We start from the raw sequence: 10,347 nt of genomic DNA, 5'->3' as shown, positions 1-10,347 counted from the left end.
GCGTGAAAATGCCGGCTTCCTGATACCTTTCTATTGCAGAACGAGCGCGCATATTGTTGGATGAGTGAGAGTTGGGTAAGGTCGCAAATTGGAGTCAGATTACTAATTAGAGTTTACATTGGGTTGAAGTTAAATTCTAACATTGATATAAAGCTAAATTCCAAGAATTTATGGTGACGCCGACGGGATGCATGAGAGGTAATAGAAGTCTGGGACTTCAAAGAGAGTCTGGGACTCCAAGAAAAGAAAAGAAGTCTGGGACTTTGAAGTGAAATATGGTTTATTAATGTTGTTTTACCACATAAATGCTGCATAATAACCATTTTATACCTATATACACGCGTTAGTAGATGTCTGTGTTTATGTGTTATGAGAATTTGCACAGGCTGCATCTATGTGTTATGAGAATTTGCACAGGCTACATCTATGTGTTATGAGAATTTGCACAGGCTACATCTATGTGTTATGAGAATTTGCACAGGTTGTATCTATGTGTTATGAGAACGGGAATAATTGGAAAGGATTCGTACAGGGCCTAAGCACCAGGAATGTCTGACTCATGTGAAAAGGTGCAGTCGATAACGAAATGGGAGTGAGGATTGGCAGAGGCCAAAGTTGTGCGAAGGGCCATGCGAACCATCAAAGCGCACTCGAACGGGAGGGGTTGGGGTGAAATATTGGCTATAAGAATGTGACGGAGGCAAAACGAAAGTAGAGTCGGCTGAGGGTTCTACGCGCGGACGCCCAGCATCGTATTTTTCGCTCGCATTACTGAGGACGCCGGGGCTCTCCGTCCTTCCAGCACACGCCGTGTGGATGACGTGGTGGGAGTTGCTTGTGGGACGGGCTGGCAACGGATCAAGACGCCAGGGCCGTCATCGAAGTCCGGTACGGTGGTGGTGTCGGCTGCTTGGTCATCCTCTTCCTTGTCCTTGGTGCCATGGTCCAACTCTCCTGGGAGCAAACGACCGGACGCCTTCTGTACCCCCGAATGCAGGGCCCGCTGTCATGGAATCTGACCGGCAGTGAGAGGATCAAGGGGGTCAACGTGACCCAGGATGGAGTGACGTGTCCGTGGGGCGGGCTGTGTGCGGTGGCCAACCTCACCGCTGATGCAGTATTCTGGAGTCCTGGAAAAGAATCAACCCAATGGCTGTTTCGTAACGGAACTAGAATCTGGATCAAGTCCAGAGTGGAGCTGTGCGCAGTGAAACCAGGTACGATGGAAGGAGATGTCAAGAGCTTTTGGTTCAGAGCAGAGTGTGATCCGACCCGTCAAGGAAAGAACTGGACAATGGTGTTAACAAGAAATGCAGTGATTAAGATGGACCCGGTGGAGACTTCAGGTGATTCCAAATGACTCATCCCAGAGAAGGGGAGAGGCGTTAGTAAAGCGACCCCCCCCCACGCATTACAAACACCCAGCTGGTACCTATAATTGATACATGTACACCCTTGGCACAATCAGCAATAACTACGAAAATGTATTGGAAAGTTGTATTCCCTGTTTTTCCCACGTGTGTTCGAAAGAAGAGAGAATGGTACGACACCTTATTAGGGGGAACCGGAACATTATTGGGGGTATCTAACACCATTGATAATGAAGTGACACGCTATAAATTAGCTGGGACCGGACAGGGAACTCATGATGCCCTACTAAAAGTAGGAATGTGGCTTCCTAATTCAATAGTGGGACAAAACGAAAAAATGCTAAACTGTGGCAAAATGTATTTAAATGGGAATTAAATATGTGGAACGCCACTAGTGAAGTGTTAACCAATGTAACTAAAGAGCTAAACTGGACCACATGTAGCATACAAAACCTACATGCGCAGACGCAAAAAGAGCGTTTCGTACGAGTAATGACTACAGGAAATTACCAGGAGTGGCGTAGTGTCTGGAATATATCCTCTGAGTTGTGGTGAACCCAAACACAAACCAGACCTTTAATACCGATCTTTGCGAAAACACTGATAAAGGACTAGCTTGTAAATTGCATCATGAATTTGTTAATCCTTGCTTAACCAACGTAAACTTCACCTTGTGCGATTGGTCGAGGGAACCTAGTAGGGACATTTTGTGGCAGGTGGGGCCGCATACCTCAGTGGGGAAACGGGACGTATTGGTTGACAAATTACACAGTTGTTAGCCGGTTTACGGCCGTACAATGGGAAGTGCTACGCACACCATGGCATATCTCTTTGGAGCGTTTCAAATGCGCATTGGAACGATCCACTGAGGTAAAGAAATTGATAAAGTCACATGCGTCCAATGTTTCCCAACTGATGGTATCGACATTGATGGCTAAAGGAGAAATTTTGCATGCTGCTAAAATCATTCAGCAACAGTCTGCTCACCATTGGTGGGACATATTTTCAGGCTTGTCACAAACTGCTAGGGCAACGTTGCTTCCACCAATGATTTTGGTTTTAATAGCTATCGCTTTGACTACGCTATGCAATATTGGAATTTGTGTTTATGTTCGACGAATTCGATTAGAAGTAGAAAAAGAAATATATCATTGCATGGAACCATGAGAATAAAAATTGAAACTGTCAATTCTTGGTATAACCATTATGTGTGTGAACTAACTTTAAATTTAGAAGAAGAAGGGCATATCTTTGAATATGTCCGCCGGATTGGAAATGAATATACCAGGCGAGAAATCCATTGTACCACGCGCATAGACATGTTGACTCATGTGGTGGTAAATGTTTTACAGGATCATCATTGGTTTTTCTTTGCTCACTCATATAATGTACCATGGTTTCAGTGGATATTGGATAATTGGGAACAATACGTTAACGGGTTAATAAATTAGTGGAACCTGTTCGCATCAATTGGTGGCAAAACACCAGGAGTGGAATGAAGTGAAATATGGTTTATTAATGTTGTTTTACCACATAAATGCTGCATAATAACCATTTTATACCTATATACACGCGTTAGTAGATGTCTGTGTTTATGTGTTATGAGAATTTGCACAGGCTGCATCTATGTGTTATGAGAATTTGCACAGGCTACATCTATGTGTTATGAGAATTTGCACAGGCTACATCTATGTGTTATGAGAATTTGCACAGGTTGTATCTATGTGTTATGAGAACGGGAATAATTGGAAAGGATTCGTACAGGGCCTAAGCACCAGGAATGTCTGACTCATGTGAAAAGGTGCAGTCGATAACGAAATGGGAGTGAGGATTGGCAGAGGCCAAAGTTGTGCGAAGGGCCATGCGAACCATCAAAGCGCACTCGAACGGGAGGGGTTGGGGTGAAATATTGGCTATAAGAATGTGACGGAGGCAAAACGAAAGTAGAGTCGGCTGAGGGTTCTACGCGCGGACGCCCAGCATCGTATTTTTTGCTCGCATTACTGAGGACGCCGGGGCTCTCCGTCCTTCCAGCACACGGTAATGAGATTTATGTATTGCATGTAATCTATGAGCTGAAATACAATTGTTGCTTGCTTGCTTGCTTGTACACTTTATACTGTGGGTTAAATAAAATGTGCCGCTTGTTTAACGCAGTGAAGTGTTTGTTGTCCATGTAAGTCGCCGACGATCCGCGATCCTGAAGTTAATAATAAGTCATAGCAATTGATCATGAGTTGTGACTATTATATTATTTGATACTGTAATTGATTATAAGCAGTGCCTACTCAAGGGCTCACGCTTGTCTGATTGGATATAACAGACAGCTTAACCCATTGTAGCCTGGCGATTGGGTATCAGTCTCGCTACTAGTCACTCTTATTGATGCTGTAATTGATCATAAGCAGTATCAGAATTGTTTCGAAACAGACTTCAAGAGTCTGGGGCTCAAAGGAAGCCTGGGGCTTCAGGAAAAACCACAAGAGTCTGGGGCTCGGGCCTGGGGCCCACGTCCACACCAGGTGACGACCTGATAAAGAATAAAGGAGCCGCACATCCGACCGGCCTTCCTCTTGGGCCCACAGTGACATAAGGTAAGCAGATCCTTTTCAAATTCTGCATATTGGCAACGCTAAATTATAAGAGGAAGGCGGAGCGGAATGGTGTTAAAATATATATGGTTAAATAAATAAATAAATAAATAAGTGTAACAGTGTGGACGATAGTAGAGTAAAATCTGGGATTTACCTACTAGAATAGTTTGGAACTATTCGTGGTTAAGATACGATATGGTTAAATAAATATATAAATAAATAAGTGTAAAAGTGTGGACGATAGTAGAATAAAATCTGGGATTTACCTACTAGAATAGTTTGGAACTATTCGTGGTTAAGATACGATTTAAAATATCAGTGTGGAAGCGGTGTGAATGTGAAGGCTAAATTTGTTCTGCATAAAAGTGGTTGGGACACGCACGAGTGGATTTCAGGATGGCGAAGGAGAGGAAGTATGATAGTGGTCTCGGGTGTGAAACTCCAGACGAACGGTCTGAAGTCTGGTCGGAAATTTATGGTCATTACGCTAAGATGGAAGCACAATTGATTAGTGGAACGGAAAGTAAGAAAATTAAGAAAGAAAAAGAACGGAGTCAGAAGTTGTTTTTGAAATTAAAAAAGGATGAATTGTTTCGCGGAGAGCCCGGAACATGGAACATGTTGAAGTTAGCGCAGCAGTTACAGAAAAAGGAAAGCAGAATGTTGGCAGATATTCGAGATATGAAGGGAGATCAAAGCCAAGCCGGATGGCGACAGCGTCATAAACTTAAAAAGGAAGTGAAGGAATTGGAGAAAGATAGACGAGGCATTCACCAATTGGCTATTGTTGCCACTGCGCTGGGGGCGATAAAAGAGGAAGAGAGAGTGAATGAGGTGCAGGTGAGTTTGAGAATTGATCCGGACATTTTGGTCTGTCCGGAACCGAGATGTAAGAGGCATTTGATCTATCAGTGCCGCATCGACATGGACAAAGCAGATAAAGATCAAAAGGAATCTGACGCTCTGGCGACTAGTTTGGGTAAACTACAGTTGGCAAAGTTGCATGGTGAGGCAAAACAAGAGAAGGTGAAACAAAAACAGATGTATCAAACTCCAGTGGGGGCTGGATGGCGCCGAGGCCAAGTGTTTCGTGGTGGATACAGAGGGCGTGGTTGTGGCGCCCCCCCTGGTCGGGGGCGGAATGGGTTCGCTCCAGGGACTTGCTTCAACTGCGGGTCCTCTGACCACTGGGCACGAGATTGTCATGGCAACCTACCACCAGGGGTGGAGCAGCAGAACCAGCAAGCAGGACAACCACACCAATGGGGACCTTTTGGTCTCCCAGCAGGGAGCTAGACTAGTAGAGCCAGGAGACTGGATGCTTGAAGGAAGTTTGATGATAAGACATTTGGTAATTGCCCAAGGTGGGGGCGAGTAGGCATGTGAACATTTCAGACACAGGAGGAGAGACAGACATCAATGGCAGTCATTTGCTGATTGAAGAGGCAGATATGCCTTTTGTTGCTGTGGCACTCAGTCCTTTTGTGTCAGAGGTGTGTCTCAGGCACACCCCCCTTGATGTTACAGCAATGGAATCCAGTCTTCAGGCGTCCGCTCTCCGGGGGGTCTTCTCCATGTGGTCGAGCATGGATCGCATTGTGGAGCAATTCTTCTGCAGTGCTAGTGTAGTAAGGTACGGGATAAAATATATGTATTCAACCTAACAATAAATACAAATTAGCAGGGAATTAGAACGCAAGTTGAACACTGAAACATGCAGAGGACACCTGAGGAACAGCAGGGCGGCGACAATCTTATTAAAATTTAAATTTTTAAGCAAAGAGATTATGGTTATGGGATAAGTTTTAAGTGAAGTATTCTATGAACATGTTGAAAGAAAATCTTTGGAACGGGGAATATCTAGCCATTGGAGATTGGTTTACCAAATATAAAGTGGGACTAAATATTTTTGTAGATGATTTATTAACTGATGTGTATTAAATGTGACAAAGGTGGAAGACAGATGTTTTTTGACTGTACGACGCGAACGCTGACATGACAATTTTAAAGGACATGACAGCATTCCATAAATACCAGACTGCTAACATCCGCATCTAGGAGCTGTTTGATGTCACAGGTGCAGTTTCGTCAGCTACGTCCAGGAGAGGAGAAACGACATCACGGAGAGTGAATGCGAAAAGCAAGAGACCCACAGTTGTAAATTTTGGCATACGCTGGCTAAATTGAGGCAAAATTAAGGAACTGCCAGCACAAATCTCAGTGGAATCAAGGCGGACGCGCCAAGGGAGGGGTCTCTGTGTGGAATTGGAAAGTATCTTTTGTTGAATGAAAGTGTGAAAGAAAAAGTGTTTGTATGTCTATGTGGTTTGAGTGAACGTTTAAGGGACGGGAGCCTCAGGAAGGAAAATTGATTGAGGTCACCGGCAAGCCCTTACAGCACGTAGGGTGCAATGGGCGGACAGGCCTGATCAACCTGAATCCCTATTGCACTCCCAAGTATTGATTTTCAAATTGTTTTTGGAGAAAGATTGGAGTAATTAAATTCAAGCATCAAGTGAATGATTGATTGACGTTATTACACAAAATTTATGCAAAACTGAAAGTTTTGGAAGGAAGATAATTTGTCTCTTCTCACTGGCAATTGCCACACCTCCAGTTATCTCCACAGGTTTGAGGTGACATGTGACCAGTGTGACCAGAAGGCCAGAGAATGCTTCAAATAGCGCCTCACCACGCCCTTCCCGGAGGTTCTCCTCAACAAGGAGGGAGAAATAAGATATTCTAATTTAGGGTCCACGGTACAGATTAAGATATAGTTGTTGCTTTAGCCTGCTCATGTGCTCAACAGGAGTTATTATTATTCACATTGGATGCGCGACTAGATAACACACACCCAGTCCAGGATAGGGCAAAATTTTCTTGGATTGTTTAGACCTTTCCATATAATACAGCACCACAGCAGTGATACTTGAAATTAATGTCGAATTAGTGGCACTGTCTTTATGGAAAATTACTCACTTAACGCAAGGGTAGGTTGTTGTAGAGGAGATATTTCAGACACAAATGACCCTGAATGTTATTCTGATATTTTCCATTGTATCGTAGTTCATTGTATTTAGGACTAAGACATTGTAAAACACTGTTTGGAAGAACTTATAGAATACCTCAAATTTAAGAGCAAATGGGAAATAGATGTTGAAGCAACTTTAGTTGACCATATGTGAAAAATGTTAGGAAAACAAAAGACAGGCGCAAATTTAGAGTGACAAGGATCTTTCTGTCTCCCAGCAGGGGCACTAAATTAGTGAAGCCAGGATACTGGGTGCTTGTAAGAAGTTTGAAGATAAGACATTTGTAATTACCCAAGGGGGAAGGAGGCGTTAGTAACAGCTCTCACAGCTGTAAAGATAGCAGAAAGGTCAACATTGGTTTATTCGACACGTTGTAAAGAGGTCACGTTGGTTGAAATCTCCTACAAAGGAGACACCAGACTAAGAGGTTTATACAGAGTTACAAGCGGGACAAAATTTATTTAAGAGGAACTGTCCTCACTTTAGGCCGAGGCCAGACCTGCTGACCAGCATGATGGTCACCAGCTAAATGGGGACACCTCAGGTGAGATTGGCCGTGCCGTGCATCAGATATTTCAGGCCCGTTGGGGTCGATGTTGCTGTGTCGTTCAGGTGGGGAAGGGGGAGACAGGCCTGGTCTATGTGGCCAGGGCGAGACGTGAATGGAGTGAGACTTCCGGCAGTGACCCATCCAATAATGTCGGCATTACACAGCTGTTCCAGTTGGCCGTCCACAAGGGCGTGCACCTTCCAGTGGCAGACATCAGGCGAAATAGTCCATCAATGAAAAAATGCTAATCGGCCTAAGTAGAACACATTTTGTACATGATTTTGCACGACATCAGAAAAGGAAAATATGGGATTGGATTAAGGAGCGTGACTAAAAATGGTTGTACTTGCAGGTTTAGGAGGCCAAGAGAGATAAAAATATTAAAAAAAGAGGAAGCAGCTAAGGCAGCCACCGACGCACGCGGCTCCCATTGGACCTGCTCCTTCCAGTTCTGCTTCTGGGCTAGGTTCGGGTGACGCAGCGCCACAGCTGGCGTCCAAAGCAGGCCGGTCAACGAGGTCGGGACCGCGGTAACAGGGGTACGGGTGGTTATGGACAGGGATTGTGAGTGGGGTGTGCTCTGGCTGCGGGGTGTGGGGTCACTGGGTGATGAGCTGTCCATTCCGAGCCACTTTCTGGAATGTGCCATCCTCCGGTGCCATATCTGTCACAAAGAGCTCCACCAGCGCAGGGGGCGCCACCGTTACCCACTCCCAACGCACTTAACACAAACCCGCTCGTACCCCATTCCATGACAGGGGGCCGCGGAGCTTCAGCGTTCGAGGACTAGCAGGTCCTAGCATTCCGGGGACGGTGGATGGACAAGTTTTCGATGGTGCTGGATATTGGGGCGAGCTATGAGCTCCTTCCGCAACCCCCACTGAGCCATGTGGACTCTCAAGATTGCCTGAGTCACTGCCATTGACTGAACGAACACTGGAATTCGAGTGGCATTCCCGGATGGGACTGAACTTGACTGTGCACATCCCACGGAGGGAGCATATGTTGTGCTCTCTTCCTTCCCAGTGGCTAAACTGAACTGAAACATTTGAGGGCAGCTCTGAAACCTGGTTCCCATCCTCCCGCGGTGGGTATGCCCTGTTCCTGCTCTGGTCTGAGTGGTTTAGCAACCGCCACCCATTCAATTCACCAATTGACACATCACATTGTACATGTGATCACAAACATGATTTGGTTTATCAAAAATGCACTCATCCAAATTTAGTCATGAGTGCATCTTGCGTTAGAATTGTATATTTGTTATGTCTACCGGCGTTGCCTCGCACGCGTGCCTTGTCCCTGAGCAGCGGAAATGGTATGAATTGTTTACTTTCGCCGAGCCACAAATCACATTGAATATTGATGCGCGTCATCATACTAGAGATCTAGACCCCATAGTTGTTGAATACTCCGCGTCACAATCGGGAGATCATATTTCAGCACAGACTACAAATTCTTTGGTTTTGGGAACATTACTAAATTTCAAAATTTCCAGGGAAGGGTCGCTCGGAAATGGTAGTTCCGTGTGTGTCTCTGCTAGAGGTGTTGTGGACCCAGGGCCCGACTGATTTGGGGCTCGGCTCCACAGCTCCGCGATTGTTTTTACTGTCTCTACCCCCTCCCCCAGTTGACAGAATCAGTGTGGGCACAGCCTGTAGGTGGATTGAGCCAATCATGAGACAATAGGAGGTGAAGACTGCAGCGGTCTTGGAGCTGTCTATGTCTTGTAGAGCACTTTTTCTTCCCGTAAAAAAAAAAAAAAAAAAGAAAAATAATAGAGGTTTAATTCGGTATCTGCGTTATTATAGTTTTGGGATTTTTTATTTTAAGCATAAATGGTTACTATTTCATTTGGGTTGCTTTAAAATTTGTCAATTAACAGTCAAAATTGGAGCGTTAGCTCGAGGCTTAATTTGTAATCTCGGAACACAGTTAGATATTTGAACTCAGTGAACTCAGCATCACTGGAGTCGGACATCACTCCGTACATCAACCTCCGGGTGCTTTCCCGGAGGTGGACTCAATCTCGCGGGTAAGGACAGTTTAGAGTTCTGACTAGAACCTCACACGCCATCCAATTGGGAACTACAGAACAACAGTGGTACCATAACTCACAGTTGCGCCCGGCCCCAGTATTTGTGCCCGCCAAGGTTGAGCTTAGAGGTTGACCGCCCGGACGGGCAGGTCAAGAGAGGGAATGTGTAGATGGCATGAATTGGATCAAAGTCAGACACTTTCGAGTCTGAACAAAGACGATGACGATGCAACTGTTTAACTTATTGACTATTTTGCTTGCTGGCGTGTGCTTTGTGTGGACGATGTTGGCGTTTGAACATAGGATGTGGGATGACAGAAGTGATGGAGCGAAAGGAGCATGTAATGGAATGGTATGGTATGGAGAAGAGCGAGATGATGGTAAGACGCTGACACAGACACAACAACTACTGCTAAATCTGAAATGTAAACAACCGACACAGGTGAACACTTGGGTGACAATTTTAATTGGACACACCCATGGAATGATGTGGGAATAAAAAAGAAAGAGCCTATTTTTGACACCCAAGTTGCAAAACAAAAGTTCACCTGCCTAAAAGTTAAATGGGACGGGTCCTGGGATTGGAAATATCCAGGAGTCATGGTGTAATGAAAATGTGTCTTTGCAAGTAGGAATCCCTCTCGCTCGTGATGATGTTTGGCTGTGGTATGGAGAGAAAGTGCTGTACGATAGGCTTCCCACCAATGCCTCAGGTAAGTGCGCCCTGGTAACGCTGTTCATGCCAGTTAGTGTGACAGCCTTAGAT

At 45.0% G+C, this 10,347-nt stretch overlaps 1 pseudogene; it reads left to right on the top strand.

The window, feature by feature from the left end:
* The first annotated feature begins 940 nt into the window (after window positions 1–940).
* LOC148319637 (uncharacterized) lies at window positions 941–2,542 on the top strand (annotated as a pseudogene).
* Window positions 2,543–10,347: the final 7,805 nt, after the last annotated feature.

The sequence above is a fragment of the Idiotropiscis lumnitzeri genome, chromosome 18, assembly GCF_059441095.1.
Source record: "Idiotropiscis lumnitzeri isolate Australia: NSW breed Sydney's pygmy pipehorse chromosome 18, RoL_Ilum_1.0, whole genome shotgun sequence".
Lineage (NCBI taxonomy): Eukaryota > Metazoa > Chordata > Actinopteri > Syngnathiformes > Syngnathidae > Idiotropiscis > Idiotropiscis lumnitzeri.
This window is presented reverse-complemented; position numbering and strand designations above follow the sequence as displayed.